Source organism: Telopea speciosissima, chromosome 11 (genome assembly GCF_018873765.1).
Source record: "Telopea speciosissima isolate NSW1024214 ecotype Mountain lineage chromosome 11, Tspe_v1, whole genome shotgun sequence".
NCBI lineage: Eukaryota > Viridiplantae > Streptophyta > Magnoliopsida > Proteales > Proteaceae > Telopea > Telopea speciosissima.
Genome location: NC_057926.1, coordinates 14,843,296 through 14,866,177, shown reverse-complemented (window position 1 = coordinate 14,866,177; position 22,882 = coordinate 14,843,296). Strand labels below are relative to the sequence as shown.

At 41.9% G+C, this 22,882-nt stretch overlaps 1 pseudogene; it reads left to right on the top strand.

Annotated features, from left to right (window-relative positions):
* Positions 1 to 4,950: 4,950 nt before the first annotated feature.
* On the top strand, positions 4,951 to 6,776 carry LOC122644805 (annotated as a pseudogene).
* Positions 6,777 to 22,882: the final 16,106 nt, after the last annotated feature.

Below are 22,882 nucleotides of genomic sequence, written 5' to 3'. Positions count from 1 at the left end.
TATGCTGGTCCATCTGCCCATTATACACATAAGTTGTCGAATTCCATGCCTGTTCCAATTTAAACCATTTTAATTCTGAGTAAAGAAGATAGCTAAATTGAGTGAGTTGGAGAATGTTAATTTAGTCCTTACCAATGCAAGGATTGCAAGCTAATATTGTTCTGGTCATGGTAAATGCTACATTTTGATATTTATAAGTTGATTAATTCGTGGCTTACTTTAATTAAGATTTTGTTAATTTTCATGTGTCATTGGCATTAAAACCAGAACTTGATTTGAAGATGTTTTGTTGAAGTAAATATGGTTATTGGTGCTAAAACTTTAATTTAACATGATCATCCCTTCTCTCTCATTTTTTTTTTTACTGATCAGAGATATGGATGAACATTGGATTTTTAAACTATTCCATACATCACTAACCTTGAAATACATACCTGTTATGTGATGAAAGAATAGCATGAGGTTCCCTTCCTCCTATTTTTCTTCCCCATTTCCATTGGTCTTCATTGAGATTGAGGCAGTACAAAGTTCAGTCATGAATTACATACCTGTTATGTGATGAAAGAATAGCATGAGGTTCCCTTTTTCCTTTTTTTTTTTTTTTTTTAAGTTAGATGCATTCATGTTGACTCTATTTATTTCCCATTTTGATGAGATCATAACTCACCTGCTGAATTCCTATTTGGAAATCTTGCTTGTTAACTTTCTCATGCAAAGATTCATTTCATTGTGACTCTCTTGCTGTATTTCTGTTTTAGACCTTTGCTCATTTCATTCCTCATGTGAAGATTCATGCTACTGTGACTTTTTTTTGTTGTATTTTTTGTTTTGGATCTCTACTTAATGGGTCTTTAGCTCAAAGTCGTAGAGCACTTGGAACATGAGCATGTTCCAAGGGGATGGTGGTTCGAATCCACCAAGATCCTTTTTATTCAACTATTCATAGTATAGTCAGTTATGGCACTAATCCACACAAGAACCCAATATTAATGGTATTTTTGAAATTTGACATATTTTTATAATTATTTTGATTATGTTAATGAGATATTTTAATTTTATGCTAAGGTTGGTAAGAGAAAATGATTTTACAAGTATTTTTTGGTATAATTTAGAAGGAAATGGCATTATTATAATTAATATCAAATTTGACAGAACAGGTTTTACCAAACACCATTTTCGTTCTGAACATGTTCTTGGGACCGTTACCAAACGGTCATTTTTGGTCTCAGAATGTCGTTCTAGACCAAGAATGTAAAAGAATGTTTCTAGTTAAGAATGGGCGTTCTTTGTTCAGACCGTTACCAAACGCAGCCTAAGAGAACGTCTGACAGCAACACTGGTCTGTGTCTCTAGTTGACCAGTGACTTCCACCAGAGACAAACAGCAAACGAAAAATTGACTCGAGAGTTAGGTTTCTAAAAGTTATCAACTAAACATGCATACTACATGATATTCTAATGATACTGAAATCCCAAGATAAGTTAGGGTCGATTCAGAATAGATTTGGACTTAAGAAACTCCTTTCTGTACTCTGGTCTATGTCTCTGGTTGACTAGTAACTTCCACCAGAGACAAACAGCAAGGGAAAAATCGACTCGAGAGTTACGTTTCTAAAAATTATCAACTAAGCATGCATACTAGATGATATTCTAATGACACTAAGATCCCAAGATAAGTTAGGGTCGATTCGGAATAGATCTGAAGTTAAGAAACACTTTTCAGTAACTCTAGTCTATGTCTCTGGTTAACCAGTAACTTCCACCAGAGATAACCAGAAACAAAAAATAAAAAGAAAAACAGAGTTTTAATGGAGGTTTTGGGTTGGTCTTCCCCAATTCACATCAGGGATGATTCCCACCTATAAGATTGAATTCTTGTGGCTCAAAATAGGCTAGGGAGGTGGGCAATTTGGGGAATTGGGGTTAGGATAATGGCTATGGTTCAGATATGCAGGAATTAAATCAGAGTTATTGTTTTTGCATGAACTACACCAATTGGAACTAACTTATACAGCATGATTAGACTCAGCAAGGTGTTGTTTGATGGTAGCACCATCAATCAATGATCTAAATGAAAACTTACTAGTAAAGTCTAGCACAAATAGGAATAACTTGGCTGAATCAACCAGCCATCTAAGTAAACCCCTATCTCTGAGACTGGAGCTTAGGTTTCTCCAAATCAGAGATGAACTTGGCTCAGGAATCAGGGTATGGAAAGAATTTAAAGAAAAATCATGCGAGAGATGAGATGTGAGGGTGAACTCCTTACCAAAAACTGAATTTCGGTCCCTGGCTTTCTTCTCCTCTTTTTCTTCTTTCAACTTTGCTGGGTTTCTTTCGTTCAGGTGCGAAGAGAGGTGAACAGTGGAGAAGTTTCATTTTATATAATTTGGGTTAGTCGGTCTCTTAACCTTATCTCTATTTAATTAAAAATGTTTATTTACCGTATTTGTGTATGAGGGTTAGTTAAACGGGTCCCACTTACCAACGTTGTTGGAGAGACATTCCAATAAGCTAAATGGGTTGTGGCGGCAAGATCCCCGACTCGAGGTACCAGGTCTTGCACTCCCGAGACAGGAATTTGCAGTAACAGCACTCTGGTTGATATGGGTGGTTGACTAAAAGATCCACCTGAGTGTTTTTATGTGCTGTCCAAGAATCAAAACGCCCCGAGGTTGGTGGTTTTGCGTACAAATACATTTCTAATAATGTTTTCATGCTCTACACCTAAAAATTATGGTCAGAGTCGCTTACCCAAAATTGTACATTTGGTTGTGAACTTCACAATTGCACGGGGGAGGTATGCGTCGTTTTATCGACAGGTGACGTATTGATGCAAGAATTCCATCTTCTGTGTCTACTCGCTCAAACACCCAATCCACGTTCTATAGGGTACACGGGGCTACAACTTTGGGTTTCGGGCCTACAATTGGACTCAAGTTAGGATTCGGGTCAAAATAAGCCAAACTGTAACATGTAGGGACGGAGGCAACCAGGTGAGTCTGTTCCTGGTTCCGCCTAGGCATGCTGTGAAAATAGATGGGATGGATTCACGGACGAAACTTTCGAGTGAATCCATTCGTGCATCCGTCCAGACCCTGAGACATTTTCGAGAGCGAACGGAGCTACGGACGAAACCACTTAGGTGAATCCGTTCCTGGCTCCATCCCAACCAGTCAACCAGGTTATACCGAATGGATCAACGGACGGAACCATGATGATTGATCCGTTCGTGGATTTGTCGAATCTCTTTTCAAGACTTAGAAGGACTTCCACCTCCGGCCTTCTATTCTTGAGGCTACAGGGTTCCTCGACTTAGGGAGGTGAGTCCCAAGCTTCGTTAGGGTCCAAAACACCTAGCCCAACATGGGCCTTAGAGGATTTCAAGGGGTTTGGAACCATCTCCAGGGTTTCCCAAACCCTAGATTTAGGTCTTGAGGCTTGGTATAGCAATTCAAGCCATTCAACCATGAAAGGCATCAAGGGAGAGAGAAGTAGGTCTCTATTTAGGGAACCAAAGAAGGGTATTGGGTTTCCAAAAGGAAACCCTAAGCTGGAATCGATCCATAAGGGGTTCCCAAATTTTGAAATGAAAAGAGAGGGAAGGAGTACTCACCTAAATGATGAACCAATGAATGGCTTCCACCTCCAATAGCTCCCTCCAACCACCTCCTTCAAAGCCCTCTCAGCCCTCAACAGTTTTGGGTAGGTAGGAGAAGTGAAAGAGCCATAAATGGTTGGGCTGCGCCTTAACAGCAATGCCCCCACTTAGGGCCTGTTTGGCTTGGGGCTTTAAGAGTTAAAACTGCATTAAATGCCACCATAGGCAAGTGGGTCCACCTATATGGCACATGCACAATTCAAGGAGGCCAAGGGTGGGGTCCACCTTGTATGGGTGCTAGGTAGGATGCCTGGGGCACGGGATGTGGGTCCTACGCGAGGAAAACACCCACAAGCCTAAAACAGCACGGATGGATTCACGGACAGAGGCAATCTTGTGAGTCCGTTCGTGACTCCGTCACTGCTGTGAGGGCAGAACCTTAAGAGGAGTTGTTAGGCTTTGGCTCACACTTCAAGGCCACAGAGGGGAGGGTACACTAACACACATCAAGGTAGTATCTTACCCCTCGACCGTCACGATGTGTCCTTCGTGATCCCGAAGAGTTTTTCGACCGCGATGCTAAGCTCATTGCTGAGTGAGGTGTCTAAATGTGGGGACACAGGAAACGCCTTCCGGTACTCTTCACTCCGGGGACTCGTGCTAGGAGGATGGTCGACGAAATCACCATCGACAAATCTCCCCACTGCCGGTTGAGGAATCTCTCTTCGATAGGTAGACCTGTGTATTGGTCAATGATCTTATGGCTGGGTTTGACCACAAGTGAAATCAGTTCTCCAACATACACGGCAGCAATATCTAGATGTCACAAGAGAGAGAAACTATACTTAATTAGCAAATCCGGGTGCGGTAACACCCTGCTTTACCGTGGCTTAAGATTTGGCATCTCCCTTCTACCCCCAAAGTCCAACATCTCATGTGGAAAATCTTCCATAACAAACTTCCTTTGCCGGATCTTCTCATCAATAGACGATTAAACATTAATCCCATTTGCCCCTATGTCAGATACACTTTCAGAACATGGAACACCTCTTTCTAGGATGCTCCTACTCGGCAAAGGTATGGCAGCATGTGGGTTTATCTCATATCTTTACAACTCAATCTCTCACTGCAGCCCTTTATGGTGTATTCATGAACCAGAACAATGCTTCTAGGGACAATATTATGTTGATCGCATTATGTTGTAGTATCATCTGGAACATCTGGGTCACATATTGGGATTATCTATTCAGGCAAACTCCATTTAATCCTCCTGAAATTTTTCATAGGGCGGCTTTGGGAGCTAGGGAAGTCATCACGCATTTTCACTTTGCAAGAAGGAGAAGTACTAGAATGGTTTATTGGACTGGTCCTCACAGTCCATTCTTGAAATTCAATGTGGATGGAGCGAGCCGCGGGAATCCTAGAATTGCTGGCATTGGAGGGGTTTGTCGTGACAGCAAATCATCATTCGTATGTGGCTTTTCGGAGGGAGTTGGTTGGAATTCTGCTCTTGTAGCTGAAGCCCTTGCGGTAAGAAAAGCCCTTCTAATCGCATTGAATCTCAACATCCACAATGTGATTATTGAAAGTAATAACCTTCTGTTGATTACTCTATTGAATGGTGGATCTGTGGATGCTGGATCGGTTTCGATTCCTTGGCGCATTAGGTCTATCTTGTCTAACTGTTTTAACTGAATCCCCTTCTTTGCCGCTGTGATGTTTTCCCATGTTTATAGGGAAGCCAATTCTATTGCTGACTCTCCCGCCACGATGGCTGCGGACTCTCAGCACTCTTTATTTTGGTCTTCTCCTCCCCCCTCCCTGTTTCCTTGTTGCTGTTTGCTGACTCGATTGGAATTTCGTTCCCTCATTAATAAATAGTCTTTATCAAAAAAAAAATGGTCGGGATTCGTGACAGCCATTTGGGTTCAGTCCATCTCGGGCAACAATTACACGTTCACGAATTACTCCTCTGCTCTGAAATCTCTCATGTCTCTGACTCAACTTGAACTTACTAACCTCTCTGTTGCCAAAGATGTTGGAAAGGCTTTGGGCTCCTCGCTGTTTTGGCATCGGATTGTCTCTCTGCACCTATAATACTTCTCATCGGTTCAATCGAAGGCCTCATTGGATATGGAGTTCAGTGGCTTGTCGTTAGCCAGCAAATTCGCACCCTTCCTTACTGGCAGGTATATAATTCTTAGCATGGATTTCGTTTAGAAAGGTCCGATTGAGACATTATAACATACATGTTGTGTGTGCATATTTCTGTGAATGGGAGGAAACAGCACGACATGGATGAACACGACAATACTGGTAACCTGCATGCGAAACTTCCAGAAGAACAGCGGCCCAGTGTCCGGTATTCTAAAAGGTTACGTGGGTCTCAGCACTACCATTTTCACAGTCCTCTACACTGCCCTTTTCTCCGACAGCCCCTCAAGCTTCCTCCTCATGCTCGCCATCATACCTACCGGCGTCTGTTTCACCGCCGTGCTCTTCTTTCGTGAGATCCCAACAACCCCAGAGACAGACGTAGAGAAAGAAGAAACCCATTACTTCAGTGTCATCAATGTTCTCGCTATGATCATAGCGGTCTACCTCTTGATCTTCGACTTGACAGGAGAACACGGCCGGGTTCTTTCGCACGTGTTCGCTATAGGGCTTCTCGTCCTCTTGGCTGCACCATTGGATGGGCCGATTTACACGTTCTGGGAAAGATGGATTCCAGAGGGAGACGTGGAGCATCAGGCTCAAGAGCCTTTGCTTGTTCAGAAAGTCGGTGGAGAGTTAGAGAAGAAACAAGAGATAGTGACAACAACAACGCCAGAAGTAGTTGAAGCACAAACCGCGAAGAAGCCGGTGATTGGAGAAGATCACACGATTACGAAAACTGTACAGACTACGGAATTCTGAATACTGTTCGTGTCGTTTCTGTGGCGGTGATGAACAACATGGGGCAGGTTGGGCTATCACTTGGCTATAGTGACGTATCGATCTTCGTGTCGCTTACTAGCATTTGGGACTTCTTTGGACGTATCATTTCGGGTTCCGTGTCTGAATACTTCATAAGGTACGCTGTGCTGTTCTTTCCCTTCCATTTTTATAATTCGTTTGTTGTGGTTGACATTATATTGTGTGTGAGTGTGTGTCAATTTATGATCGGGCTGCAATGATCAAATCACATGCAAAAAATAAATATCAAAGGGTTTTTGGGAAGCAGTTTTCTACCCGAGAGTGTGGCCTAAGCCAGCACTCCCATTTGTTCATATCTCTTGGGTTTTTGGGAAGGAGTTTTCGGCCCGGGAGTGGGTATATCTCTTCTCCTCAAAACAAGGGGTAGAGGTGTCTTTTCATATGGAAAGGAGAGAGTTGGACATTACGCCAGCACTCCCGGATAGAGTTTTTTTTTCCTAAATATAAAAAAATGTTCAATAATTGAGTTTAAGCCTGCAATAGTGTTTAAACAATCCTAATCCGAATTGGTTGTGATTCTAGACATTTTGAAGCGATTGATTCTAGGATTTTTTGAATTGGATTGTTGAGTTTTTTTAGAATTGAGGAGCCAATTCTAAGGTTTTTAGTATTGAACCTGGTAAATTCTAGGTGATTCTGAATCATAAGAGATCGATTCGATTCCGAGTCCAAATTCCAAATTTATAACCTTTGGTAGGCACTACGGGTGTAAGTTTGGCTGTGTCGGCCTGAGCCCGCCTTGGCCCACCCTGAGACCAAGCAAGACCTACGCTGGATTTTTCAACCCTGAGGGTGGGTTAAGGTTTAAATTTTCAAGCCCTGGGTCAAGGTCGGGCTAGGCCAAGGTTAAGGCCTCGGGCTAAGCCCAGCCCGATGTTAGGTTATGCTTTACAATGTTTGTTTAGTATCTAATTATGTATTGGTTTACCAAAAAAAAAAATGTTCATAATACAAACACACAATTTCAACTACTCTTGTGTAACTACGTGACCTAATAACCAACTAACCCAAATCCCTTAAGTTTAAGTGGTTAAGACCCCAGCTTTTATCCACCTATTACTTAGTATTTAAGATTTTCAAATCCAAAAATAGAAAATAATGAATCTAGTACTAATCCCTGTAATTACTATACCCTAGCAATACCTTTCCCAAGTGTTGGGTAAGAATGTAAGAACATCCTTCCAAACTGTAAATGATAAGAATCCATCGGATCCATCCTTATCTCCAATAGCCAAGATATCAGAGTCCAACTATGCCTTCACATTTGATAATAGATCGAGCACTTCGGATCTTATCTCCAACTTAACACTTCAATCTACAACAGTGTTTGAGTCATCGTCTAACTCTCCAAGGCTCAAGGATCATACTGAGAAGTGTTCTAGATCAACACTAGCACCTTGTACTTATCTTTGTAGATCCAAAACTACTAATCCTCTACATCTATATAATGAGAGGGTTAGTAAAGAGTTAAAGCAGTGAAAAAGACAACTTTGAAGTGGATACGCCGCCGATGATTGGGTGCATTTTCACGTAATCTAGGATCCATCGGTATAGCGTCAAGCTGATGATCCATCGAGTATGTCCAATCCAGTCCTCACTATTCCGGTGGAGCCTGGATAACGTAAAGATGTCGAATCTTGAATCAGGTGATTACCATGCACACTTGGTACTCCAACTTTTTACTGTACAACCCATGCATCTAGCCCTTTCCCTCCCCATAATCAGGGCCAAATAGGGTCATCCAGGCCTGGATTCTTCAGGTCCTGAGTCAGGCCTGGGCCCAGCTATGAGGACCTAGGTTGGACTGATGTTTTAAAAAACCCGGCCCAACCTGACCTATTGCAACCCTACCTATAGAATTAGAGGGTAGAATAATTGTAAGGTATTACATTCATTTGATACATGTACAAATCCTTTCCCTCCGCTCAACAACAACTGGATAAGGGATGTCTATAGAACTTGTCCCCCAAGCTTTTAGTTTGTTACGTGGGCCTCTCATATCTATCTCTTTCTCTCTCTCTCTTCATGTCACACCCCAAACCACCCCCTGGGAGGATTAGGTAGGTGACCTGAATTGCATAACGGCAATCTGCCAAATCCCACAGATCTAGAAGCAGTTAATACATTCACGGATACACACATCCATATCATTACCACAAATAAGATCAGAGTGCTGCAGTTAATCTACAATTATAAAGGAAAAGAGAAAGCGTAGTGATACGGGAAATGATTGTGATATATATACATAAGTAGAGTTGTTCCATTCCCCATTACAACCCACAAACTGAACAGTAAAAGCTGACATATACATAAGCGGTAACAAGGTAAATATATACAGGGCAAGATAACTCAACCCCAAAAAGAAAAGAAGAAAACTATCAAGAACAAGAACGGGGATAAACTCCTGACAAAATCAAAAAGGAGTCCCCAAGATAAAAAGCATCACGAGCACCTCTCACGGGTCATCATCAATAACCACTGAGAACGCTCGCATCATCGGCCCGACCTCCGTCGGGGTCCATACCAATATCATCATATCCGCAAGGGCTCTCCTCCTTGTAATGAGCCTCCATGCCACAGCGGCATCTACCTACAGAATCATCTAATAGAAAAAACATATATAACAGAGTGTGAGCCCCACTGAGCCCGTGAGTAAAACATATCATCATGCATGCATATGCAACCACAATCCACATGATCCTACATGATATGCAAGTCCATATTATTTATTAGCCACCTATCAATATAGCTAAGGCAGGTTAGTGCTACTACAATCCCCAATACATGTATGCCTGGTGTGGGCTTGGTTACCCTTTCCCGCGATACACCCATTGAGTTGTCGGAGAGGACCAGTCAGCTCCAACGCTCTAATCCTTGGTCAGCCCTATCAGCCCTCTGTGATTAACCTATGAGGTAACCGACTTAATATCAAATTCACCATTTCGGTGCTTCCCGACATGTAGATCGAGGATAAACTTTGTTTGGCATATAGCCATGATTCACCTATCGGTGCTTCCCAAGCATATAGCTCGAGGCTTCCCAGCTTATAGCTCGAGGCATCCCAGCATATTGCCAAGGGTTCCCAACGTAAACGCCTGAGGTTTTACTGTAGTCCTCACAGGCATCCAACACCTTAACCCCTGTTGCCAAGGGTGCGCAGCACGGGTGATGAATCTCTAGCCCCATGTCTATATGACATCGTATGAGTCAGGCGGTGTCAATCGTATCCCATACTACGGGCTACCACAGACCTCATTGCCAAGCTGACTACGGCATCTAGTTTAACATTCACAATCATCATGATATATTCAACAGAGTTGATCAACAGTCATATGATGTGTAATGATTATGAAATTGAATTTGATTAGATAACACAGCATTATAATTAAAGAATTTATTGCCGGCATAATATTGTTGTTACATGTACATACACGATAACATTTCACTCACCTGGGTCTGGTTCTATGAAATCAGTTGTAGTTTTAGTTCCGACCGCAGTCTAGCAGTAGGCCTCGAGCGCGGGATCAAACCCTAAGTATAAATCAAAAATATGTTATTGAATATTCCAAACTATTTTTGGATGTCCTAGGGTTGATCTAGGCTCACTGGTTTGACTCAGTGCACAATTGGACATCACTTGGAATTCTCTGGGCCTTGCACTGGGCTTTAGGCCTACGTCCCGGTACATCATCCAGAGAATGTAGTCTAGGGGCAGAATGGTCATTTACACCTGCAGTACATGGTTCAAAGTCATAATAGCCTTACAACACTGATCCCAATTCAGCAGTGCTGCAGGACCAACATAGACAGGGTTTCTAAGCCCTGCGGGGCCCGCTTGGGTACCCAAGGTATCCATATTTATGGACAGATGTGAGGAGGGGTATTTTGGTAATTTACCACCTCCTTACACCGCATATAGTCCATACGTGGACGTCCCCAAAGATGATCAGCAAAATTGTCACTTTTTATTCTCTGGGTGATGTCTGCATCGCCCCGAGCCTGCTTAACACACGAACAAGCTCCAATTCCTAGGTTCTGCACCATGGGCAGTGCCCTGATCATCCCCCCATGCATGTTACATCATGGACCCCCTGGGGTGTACTATGCACTAGACCCCATGGATTTTTACCTAGGCCCACCACTTGGCTGCCAGGAGCTGCCCAGACAGCCCAGTAAATAGTAACCCAGTATAGCTTCAGCTACAGACCATGGATACATGCAAGGGTTATTTCACATGTAATACTGTAATCTAAGGCTATTGCAACTCATGGCAAGGCTGCATGTAGCCAGGGCACACAGATCTGAGCCCAGACTGCCTGTTCTTGGTGTAAAAGTGCAGTGCAGTCTGGCACAAGCTTGGGTTTCGGTCTTAGGTGTAGAACAGCCATCAAACATCATAAAAAAGCTTAGATCCTCCATGCATCATGCTTGTATGTTGGATCTAAGATGGTTCATGGCAGCCCCCAGCTGTTCTGGGCTGCCAATAGCTAGAAAGGCTTCAAGAATACCAGAGATTCATGGAGAAGAACAGTAGTAGCATCACAACAGCAGGTATAGGTTCAGTTTTATACCTGAACTGAGCTGAGAATGGATGCTGGAGCAGATTTGATGCAAGGTGAGCTCTTCCCCTTCTTCTCCTTCTCTTTTCTTCCTCTTCTCCTTCTCTTTTCCCTCTTTTCTTACTTCCTCTTCTCTCCATGATTCCAACAGTGTTAAGAGCTCTAAAATGAGCCTAAGGCCCCCCTATTTATAGACCAGCCTCCTACTGAGGCCTGTTTGCCTGCTTAAGCCCCTTTTGAGAATGTGTTTTTAAACTGATTCTCAGCCATTCTGGGCACTCAGGTGGGGTCCACAGGGATCCAAGGGTATGAGGTGATTCCCCAGACTCCCTTCTACCTATGGAGGGTGCCCATGTCCAATATGGGTGGTTCCCACATATCTGTATATTAAAATAATACATTTTTCCACTCTGGGTGATGTCTGCATCGTCCACTGCATCGCCCAGAGATTACAGCAAAGTTGTTTCTCTTTGGGTTTGCATAGGGGTTTGACCCAGGGTTGGGGCCTTGCACCCACATACCACTCAAGGCCTTTTACACCTATTTTCAGGTGCGGAACCCACATTCATGGAGAAGAGAGAGAATACCTGGAGTCCAAGCAGTACATTATGCTGTGGGCAGTGCAACTGCAGGGATCAACAATCCATCTTCTGACAGGTAGGTAGGAGGACATCCTTTGGGGTTCTCCATTAAATTCAATCATAGGAGTGATACTCCACAGTGTGCTTGGATGCCATGTCAGGGGTTCCTGTCCTTCAATCAAAATTCCAGCCAATCAGGGTGTCAAACCTTGATCCTGACTGGTTGGATTCTTGATTTAAGGGCAGGACCCCTGTCCAAGCAACCATGATCACTGTGGAGCATCACACCACTCAATGAGATCAATGAGAATACTTTGAACAAGTTTCCCTATATACCTGTTAGAAGATGGATAGCAGACCCCTGGAATTGTGCAACTCACAGCCTGATGTATGACTTGGATCCCAGGTAATCTCTCTCTCCTCCCCAAACAGTGGGACCCACCTATGTGAAAGGTGTGTAAAATCCCCTATGTGGTATGTGGGGACAATACCCTGACCAAGGGTCAAACCCCTGTGTAAGCCCCATTGAATTTCAGTTTGCTGGAATTCTCTGGGCGATGCAGCAAGGCCCAGAGACATCGCCCAGTGACTGATTTTGAATATTTTAATGGATTTTATTTATGGGGACCACCCAATATGAACATGGCCACCCTCCACTGATAAAGGGGAGTCTGAGGGATCACCTCATGCCCTCTATTCACTGTGAACACCAGAGCCCAGAATCAGTCAGAATCAGTTTAAGAACTGATTTTTAAAAAAGGGACTTAATGACCAAACAAGCCTTAGTTAGGGCTGGGTCTATAAATAGGCAGGTCTGAGCTCATTTAGAGCTCTTATTTCCTACTGAAACTAAGAGGAGAGAAGAGAGGAAAGAAAGGAGAAAAAGAAGAAGAAGAAGAAGAAGGAAGAAGGGAGGAAGAAGAAGGGCTGCTGCCACCACCCATCTAGGCTGGAAACCGAGCCCTCCCTGGCTCTGTGCAGGTATAAGAATACCCTCTATGCCTACTGTTTCTATTTTCCTCTCTCATTTTCTGTGTTTATGCTCCCTGGGCAGCCCAAACTAGCCAGGGTTTCCCCAGATCTGATCCTGATCAACCACGCAGACCTTATGCATGGAAGATCTGAGATTTTTGTAGAAAAATAAAAGGCTGTTATGCTGTTCTTGAGGCCGAAACCTAGCTGTGCCCACCTACACTACCAGCTGACCCTGTTGCCCTATGGATTGGAACCCTGAGTATAAGCCATGGCTGCAGGGACCAAACCCTAGGTGGTTGCAGCCATGAAACCTTATTTAGCATCCATTTCCAGCCTTGCATGTGGCTGAAATCAGTTTCCCAAGCTTGACAAAACCCTGTGACACTATTCACTGGGACTGTCTGGGCAGCCATTGGCAGCCTGATGATGGATCTGATGGAGGATCCAATTGGACCAATAGGTGGGCCATCTCAGGGGTTACCAAACCCTCCTGACATGCAGAGGATCAAGATTAAGCTCAGCCCATAAGGCCCCACCTTGGAAACTTAGCCCATATCGATTCTACAGCCACTGGGCAATGCAAACATCGCCCAGGGCCAACGCCCAGTGAAGGGAAATTGGCTGGATTGATGGACAGACTTGGGGGATCTCACCCTTTGACCCCTGGACATTGTGGGAGGGCTAAAAAGTTACCAAAAAGCCCTTCTTCACATCTATCCTTAATTAGAGATGCTTTGGAACCCTAATGGGCCCCGCAGGTGGAAGAAACCCTGTTGTGCTTGGTCCTACAACACAGACAAGTTGTGGACAGCACTGTGGACCTTATTTGACCTAGGGTCAGGAACAAGCATTGAAATGACCATTTTACGCTTTGAGCCACTGACATTGGTTGATGCACTGGGACATGACCTAAGGCCCAGTGTAAGGCCAGTGATTCCAAGTGAGAACTCACTGAAGCTGGGTCAACCCAGTAAGATTAGGTTAACCCTAGGAGTACCAGTGTTAGACTGAAACCCTAATATAACAACTTTTGATTTACATCTAGGAATTGATCCCGTGCTCGAGGACCGCTATCAAACTGGTGTGGGAACTGAGTTTGCAACTGAGGTCTTAGAACCCAACTCAGGTGAGTGAATAATTCTATCATATGTGTAAATGTAATCATGATCTGATGCCGGCTAATAAGAATTGAATATAATTGATGTGTTATTTACTTTTGTTCAATTACTCAAATCACTGCATAATGACTTTTTGTTGATCAACACTATGAATTCTTCTATGATGATTGTGAATGTTAGATTAGATGTCGTAGTTGGCTTGGAAATGAGGCCCATGGTAGCCCGTAGTTTGGGATACGATTAACACCACCTGACTCATACGATGCCATATAGACATGGAGCTAGAGTTTCATCACCCATGCTATGCACCCTTGCCAATAGGGGTTAAGGTGTTGGATGCCTGTGGGGGCGACCATCAGAAAGTGAGAAAAGAGAAAAAAGAAATGAATAGAACACTGGAATGGTGCATGAATGAAAGAACACCGGAATGGTGCATATGGGCTATAAGCCAGAAAAGAAAAGAAAAGAGAAAAGAAATGGATTGTCCCACGGGTTAATCACAGAGGGTTGGTCAGGATGACCTTGGTGACTGATGCGGGAGCTGACTGGTCCTCTCCGACAACTCAATGGGTGTATCGCGGGAAGGGGTTAGAAGCCCGCACCAGGGATACATGTATTGGGGATTGTAGTAGCACTAAACTGACTTAGTTGTATTGTTAGATGGCTAATAAATAATCTGGACTTGCACATCATGTAGGATCATATGAACTGTGAATTGTGATTGCATGTGCATGCATGATTGATGTTATTTGCTCACGAGCTCAGTGGGGCTCACACTCTGTTGTACAATGTTTTTCTTAGATGATTTTGTAGGTGGATGCCACTGTGGCATGGCAGAGTATCTCGAGGAGGAGAGTCCTAGTTGTTACGACGATGTTGGTGTGGACCCCAACGGAGGTCATACCGATTCTGTACACATTTTTGGTGCTTGTTGATGAAGACCATTGAAGTGTGTTCGTGACAGCTTTTGGCTGGGGGACTCCTTTTGGGTTATTTGGAGTTATCCCCGTTCTGATTTGGTTGTTGTAGTTTTTACCTTTTCCTTTTTGGGGTTGAGTATGCTCGCCCTGTACATGTTTTTGTATGTAGTACTGTACTTATCAGCTTTGTTTCTTTGCTTTCTTTGTGTGGGTTAATGGGAAATGTAAAACTTTTATATGTATATATTACCACTGTTTCCCCGTATCGCTATGCTTCCTTTTGATTATCAAATTGTAGTTATCTACGACACTCTGATCTTACCTATGGTAAAGAGATGGTTGTGGTTCCACGATCGTAAGCACTGCTTCTAGATCCGTGGGATTTGGCGGATTGCCGTTATGCAATTTGGGTCACCTACCCAATCCTCCTAGGGGGTGGTTTGGGGTGTGATAGAGCTTGGTATCAAAGCGTGAGGCTCTTCTTACGATCATGGATTGCTGACTAGGACTAATAAGCTTTAAACAGTAAAACATGTAATAATTAAAAGCCATAAGGGGGGTAGATGTAAATAAACAAAAGTGCATAAATTCCATTAACTAAAAGATGATTACAACTAAGCCATTACATAAGCTTTAATTACATGAATTGAAATGCAATAACTACATAGCTGATAAAAAAAAAACAATAAACAAGCACTAAACCAGATTCATTCCAAACAAAGAAAAGTACATAAGCATAAAGAAAAAAAAAAAAGAAAAGTAATCAGAACCACGTACCGAGAATGTCTGGAACTGCTTAAACTACTCAGTCGAAGGCAGATCACTAGGAGGAGGTTGAGTCTGACGAGAGTCAACTCTATAGAACCTGTCCCAGAAGTCTAGAAGCTGCTCCACAGACCCCACTCTTGTCTCTAGAGAAGTGAAGCCCTGATCCACCCTGGTTGCCAAGCTAGAGAGCTGAGTGCCAAGACTCTAGAAGTGTGTCATCAACTGTGCCCACTCTGGAGGTCCTGGAACCTGGAAGCTAGTAGTGCCTGTTGCCTCATAAGCGGGCAAGTTAGAAAACTGAGTGTCAATGCCCTCAAAACCACCCTGACCTGTGCCCTGCCCCTCTCCAAGTAATCGCTCATCGAGTGCATCACCACCCTGCTCTCTACCCTACTGCTCATCCTCAGGTATCTCCTTCTAGCCCTCATCCTCTGGTGGATCCTCCCCAGGCACCTTCATCTTCAAAATGGAAGTCTTGTCTATGGGCCTGGATCTGGTCTTATCAACATACTCACCCTCCAATGGAACCCTAAAATACTGAAAGACCAAAGTGAGGAACTTCCCATAAGGAAGGTTCCCATCAGCTGGGTTCCGGGCGTGGTAGAGCATCACCTAAAGTAATAAATAGGGAAGGTTGATGACTGGACCCCCCTGACCAGCTCCCAAGAGACAGTAAGTAATGTATGCCCTCATCATGGATATGCTACCCTTGTTACCGCCTTTAGGGTAGATGTTGTAAGTCACACATCTGCTAATGACACGGGCACTGGGTTTGTAAGAAATCTCGAATTTTGGTGTGCTCTGTGACCCTGTCAATGCTTTGAAGACCATCCTCCTGGTTTCCAAAGAGAACATATCTGATATGTCCATACGAGGCTGATAGTAAACCCTCTCTCCTATGTTAGGTAAGCCCAAAATCTCTGCCAATAGGGTAGTGGTCAGCCTGATATCCACTCCCTTCGCCCTACTCTCCACTCCAAACTCCTGGGCACTAGAAGGCCCCAGGTTACAGTAAAAGTACCGAACCAAGTTGGGATAACAAGGTTCGGTAGGAGACAACATCGATGCCCAACCTAGGGCATTGAATCTGGCGAAGAGGTTGTATTGGTGGAAGTCCTCTACCCGTACCACCCGGCCGTTCACTATCTTTATAGATTCAAAATTTTTCCACTCCTTGGCATATTCGTACCTAGAGAAGACGAGTGATCGAAAGTAGGTTCCTCCGAAGAAGAATCGTCCAAGGATGATGAAGGAGGTACCGAAGAATAGGAAGAATCCTCTGGCTCAACCTGTAGCCGCTTTTGGGCTACTGATTTCCTAGCGGTGCGATGGCTTATAGACATTTTCTACAAAAAGGAAAGAAAATACCATAGTTAGGGCTAGAAAATTGACGAAAACCCAAAACCAAGGAAGGATTTAAAGAAATAAACATCTATCTAGGTAATGTATTGAAGAAAGCATACCTAGGCATGTGTAGACTTGCGAAAATCATGGGGGATTGTGAGGAATTGGTGTGGAATAGGTCACACTACCCTCTAAGAGCTTCTCCCAGGTGGTTAGGTGTGTTTTGAGAGGAATAGAACCAAAATGGGCCCCTCTTGGACTTAAAAAGCTTGCACCCGATTCTTTGGGAGATGGCACCGGGCGATGTGGCAACGCCCAGCACATCGCCCAGTGTGTGCAATTTTGTTGTTTTGGGCAATTTACATACAAGGACTTGAGATTTGACCATATTACCACTAATGAACATAAAAATATGAACTTTCTCAAATGGTTTAAAAAAAAAAAAAACAAATATAGAAAAAAAATGAATATAAAAAAAAACAATAAATTAATCGAGTACTAAGCAAACACAACCTTCTTAAACCCAAAGGGGTGAAATTTCTATTTGAAGGTTGAATAGAGCACATAGGGTTTGAAAAACTTTTGTTGACATGTTTATGATAAATATTTAATATATATAGATTAATGTGTATAATGATTGGTGAATACTACCTAACTACTATATGCTTGAATATTGTGATGTACAAACTGATTGGAGTGTTGCTATGCAAACAGAACTTAGATATATAGGTATGTTGTAATAAGGGATTAGTAAGTACGGGGAGCGTAGATCTTACCCAAATCGTGGACTAGGTCGACCAAGAATAGGCTGTCTAACCAATCGAAGTACTTAGACGATAGGGTACCTTGAGCCAACCCAAAAGTTAGAACTTTATCCGTAGTGACTAAAATTTCAGTAGATATGTACTTAATTCTTTTAATTAAGTAAGCCCTAATGCCTAGAACCATTTTCTATGGCAGGTCCTATTAGCTCAACCAGGCTGGAGACCCCAGCATCATGATCTATATTAGACATCTACGAGAGAGACTGAGATGGATACGGTTAGTGTTGCCCCGAGCCGAGAACCGGTTGGATTTCTATTTAGGCATTGCTGCCATTAGTGGACCTGAAGAACGAGAGTATTTTATGGCATTAGCTGAAGAGGTAAGAGCTGACATAGAATTTCTACTTGCGATGGAGTTTGTGACCGGGAAGAAGCTGGAGAGGCTTGCCTGCTAGATCAGGTAAATAATTAAAAGCCTTTATTAAAAAGTCTGAAATTTTTCATTAGTGCCATGCATAGCATCTTGACCCATATAATGCATAAGAAAGTGAAACATAAAGCATTCAATAAGACACGTCACTTAAGAAACCAAGATAATGAATCTAACAAACTACCTTACTGGTATGACTTGATGAGCACATTTATGTGTGAAATCTTAGGGCATAAAGCATACATTTTACCACATTGGACAGAGTTACTCGGTGCTTTTTTGTGCTTTTCAGGTTTTAGGTGAATTCTTATGAAAATGGAGGAGATGATGCTAAGAAAATGTTTTAAAGCTATTTAGAGGTGTTAATGGCATGGATGCGTAGCCTATCGAGTCAGCTTCTTAATGGTTCAAACGTCACTTGATTCCGAGTTGAAACGAATAAGTTACGGCCGTTTCCGTAACGAAGCGCGAAAATGGTCTACAAGGGTTTATTTGTAATTATTGATAGTCGGCCGGCGACAAAGTGAAGCAAAAGTTCGGATTCTAGGGGCCTTAATGAAATAACCAGAAGTTATATTTCCTGTACCCGAAAGATTCCATTTGGAGGGCTCTGGACAGTCCAACTTCAACTTGAGATATCTTGGGCTCCCCAACTCCAAATTGGACGAAATTTGGGTCTATTTTGGGTGATTTTTTGCAAGAAACACAATGGTGATGCCTATATAAGTACTCCCTACTCCACGTTTTCTGAAGGACAGAATGGATATTTTATTTATTCTTGAAGGAATCCTAGTCATCACCCTTACTCTCTCTCTCCATCAACTTCTCAAGGGCACTTCTGGAATTCTACTTGGGATAGATTTATTTTGAAAGATATTCTCTCACCTATGGAAAGTTGAAAAGTCAAAGATGCTTTGATTTCATTGCTTGGAGAAGATATCTACAAAGAAAAGGAAGCACTTGTTAGAATTAGAAGTTTACTTTTCTAGAAATAGAAGGTCTATGTAAACAATCTTCTCTTATTCTTCTTTCTATTTTTATTTTTTTTTTCTTAGGATTCAAGGCATTGTAAAAGAGGAAGGAGAAGAGAATATTCTCTTTTCTTAGGGAATATTTCTCCTACACTTCCCTCTTCTCTCTTCTCCTCTCTTCCCCCTATAAATACCCCTTGCCTTTCAGGTTGTAGAGGTGAGTTTTTTAGTTAAGTTATTAGTTAGTTTCTAGTTCAATTTTAATTCAGTTTTTTTAGTGTAATTTTTACTTCATTCACTTAGTGAAATTTTCTCTTCTTTTACTATTTTTGGCTTAAGTTCTTAGTTTTAATTTCAAGTTCTTAGTTTTGATTTCATAAGTCTAGTTTAATGGTTGTAATAGTTGTAGTTTAAAGCTTCCTAGTCTAAGTTCCTATGTTGATGACAAGACATGGAGATTTAGAAGAGGAAGCCATGGTGAGTTTATTCAAGTATTCAAGCACATCAAGGTATCTCATTCTCTAAACCCTTAATCTCATTCTCCCTTTCCTCTATCTCTCTCTATCTTCTTCTTCTTCTCTCTCTATTTCTTTTATTTTTTTATATGGTTGTGGTTTGTGGATGCACTTTTATTCCCTTATTCCTTTTTATGTGGTTATTATGTGTAGCTGCATTTTTAGTCCTTTCAATTTGCGTTAGTCTGATAGATTAGATGCTCATGTGTTAGGACCCCAATTTAATCCCTTAATTTTGTGAGATGCTTATGAGTTAGGATGCATTAATTTTCATTAATTTAATTAGTTTAATTTAACAATTTAATTTGGTTCACTTTGCATTACTTTTAAGTTAGTTAAATAGAGTGACGTATATCTCCTCGTGTTCGACCCGTAGCTACGATTGACCCGTACGCTTGCGGTATTATTTTAACTCAAACAAGTTTTTGGTGCCGTTGCCGGGGAGATTATTGTCTACTTTATTTTTCTGATTTTTAAGTAGTTCGAAGTGTTTTAGTTTATTCTCTTCTCTTCTTTTTCTAAAAAAAAAAAAGTTTTTGAAAATCACTTCTTGTTTCTCTTCTGTTTCAAATAGTGTGCACCCAATCTAAAGTCCTTCATATGCCCAAACCCAGCCAATCTTGGTGCCCCTTGATTCGTTGGGTGGTTTGGATTGACATGTGACTTATCTTTGGAGGTGACCACTCTTGATAACAGAAAAGCGACATAGTGAGAGCGTTGGAAACATAAACGTATAGTAGTCCTCCACCCTACATCAGAATCCATTTGGAGTCGCCCGTAGGTGGTTCGTGAAGACTATACGGGTTCCCTTGCTGTCAACCTATATGGCAACCTTACAGCTTTGGAACCATTGCTTTGATTTCTGAGGGATAGATGCACTATCTACCTTGGGGTCCCTCTTGTTTTTAGTATTTTTTTTTTCTAATCTTTTATTTTTCTTTAAACTTTTTTTTATGGGAGACCTCAATTTGGGATAGGTGGTTAATTTAGAATAATGGGAGATACACTTCCATATAAGACTTTGGGGGAAAGATGGACCTATGCTAAGGCAACCATGATTTTGGAGGAAATGTTTAAACAGGTTAGGGAAGCCAAAAGTAGTGAGATAGAGAACAATTTTGCACTACCCCAGTATAATTTTGCTCCCCAACCCAACTATGGGCTTTCGAAAAATTTTGATTTGTCACATCCCCAGACTATCCATGTTATGGAAGGATGCCCTAATCTTTATGGGGGTAGCAATGGTGATGAGAATGTGAGCCCTCAATTTCAATACAATTCTTTTGGCACTTACAATCACGGGTGGAGTGATCATCCCTATTTCTCGTGGGATCAATGGAATTACCAAGCTGGACCACCCAATTTCCAATATCATGGTCAGTTTGGTCCTCCAATGCCCAACCCTCCATTGAATCTCAATGGACCACATCTCCTTGAACCATATCACCAACCCCTTGAGTTTCAAAACATGGGTGAGGAGGCCAGACTGAATGAGCTTGAGAAATACATAGACCTTCTCACAACAAGCCAAAATTCTATGGAGAAGCAACTCTCTCAACTAATAACCATGGTGCAAGAGGAGGAAACGGGTACATTACCTAGTCAGCCTGAACCGCCCCATCCCCAGTTTAACGATATTGAAAGTCCACCACCCCAGTTTGAGGTTAATGAGAATCATTCCCAACAAGCTGCTTTTCATGATGATTTATTTGTTGAGATTGAGTCTCCTCAGGATATTAGTGAAGCGAGATTTGATGAGCTACCTGGGGAAATCCCACTTTTTCTTGAAATTTTTGATTTTAGTGAGCCTAGTGTTTTTATTGATTTAGAATCAGATTTTCATGATAACATAGAAACCCAGGAAATTCGATCTCCCCCTCTCTCTTTGGAAAACTTAGATAATTGTCATTTTGAGGATTCCATTGTCTCACATGTTAATTTGTCCAAACCTCCTAGGTTTGACGATTTTATTGAGGAGGACAATGTTAGTCATAATGCCTTTCAAGCATATTTATATGATCCTTATTTGGCAAACCAAGTTATGCAAAGAGCGGATAGTTGTATTGCTAGGATTGATTTGAGTAAACCTCCAATTTTTGATGATTATTTAGATGAAGTTATTCATAATCCTTTTTATGCTTATTGTGATCCATTTTTGGTTGGTTTTTCAAAGAATGATAGGTGTTCTACATTGCAAATGGGAGAGAAGGGAAAGATTTATGGCCTGAGTTTTATTGCCTTCATTTTTCACTATCCCATGAGGACAGATTTTTCTATTGGAAATTTCTCAGTTGTGCTTAACTTCCATATTATTTCTCGCTTTACTAAAATTCATGGTCGAGTGTTTTCTGGTTCTGAATCTATTTCTCCATCTATTGGCCATGGATTGAGATTTCTGTTGCTGCTCCTAGCACTTTTTGTAGAGCTCATGACTCTTCATGATCCTCTTTGTTGATTATATCCGGTAAGCCCCTTCATCTCCTCCCTTGTCCTTATTCTTACTTTTATGCATGCATTGAGGACACTGTATGAATTAAGTGTGGGGGGGATGTTGGGCTTAATTGGTGGATTTTGATTGTGACAATAGTTTGGTTTTGTGCATATGTCTCTTTGATTGCAAAGCGAGAGAAAGAGGGAATTAGGTGTCCTAGCATGCGAAATAATAAAAAATTCCTTTTCAAGGACAGTAATTGGTTTGTATCCGGTGAGAAGGATTGAATTGGAAAATATGAGCGTTATTTCATTTGATGGCTAGATTCCTCTATGTGTTTTATGGACCCTTTGATCTTTTGGCTAGTAGTTGAGACCAATTTGTTTGTGGCAAGGCAAGGCATGAAAGTGGAAGTGAATGAGAAAAAAAAAAACAAGGAACAAAAAAGAAAGTGGAATTCCTTGGGACTAGACAGGGCACTGTGCCTCATGAAGCAGGGTGACTTGATCGAAATTCCTTGGAAGGAAACTCAAAAAAAAAAAAAAAACTCTTGCATCAATTTCTCATTGTCTTATGGATATATGCAACAAGCGAAGCTACCAAGTATTTGGGTGTCTGGTGTATGCTCCACCATGTCATTCAGGGAACAGTAGTGGAGTAGAAAAAGAGTTTGTTGTTGAAAAAGAAAAAAAAGCTTTTGCCTTAATGCCTGAAAAAGAAAGTATGGTAAAAAATACTCAAAGCCTAAGTCTTTGGTTTCATTGATATTATGAGTGGTTTACTTGAAGGTGAGTAGTGTTCAAAAAATATGAGGAGATCCCTTAATCTTGATACATGCTTATTACTTGAATTAATGTGGGGTGATAAAATTCAAGTGTGGGGGAACCTTTGACTCCTTAATCTTTAGTTGAGTATTTCTTTGAGATTGTG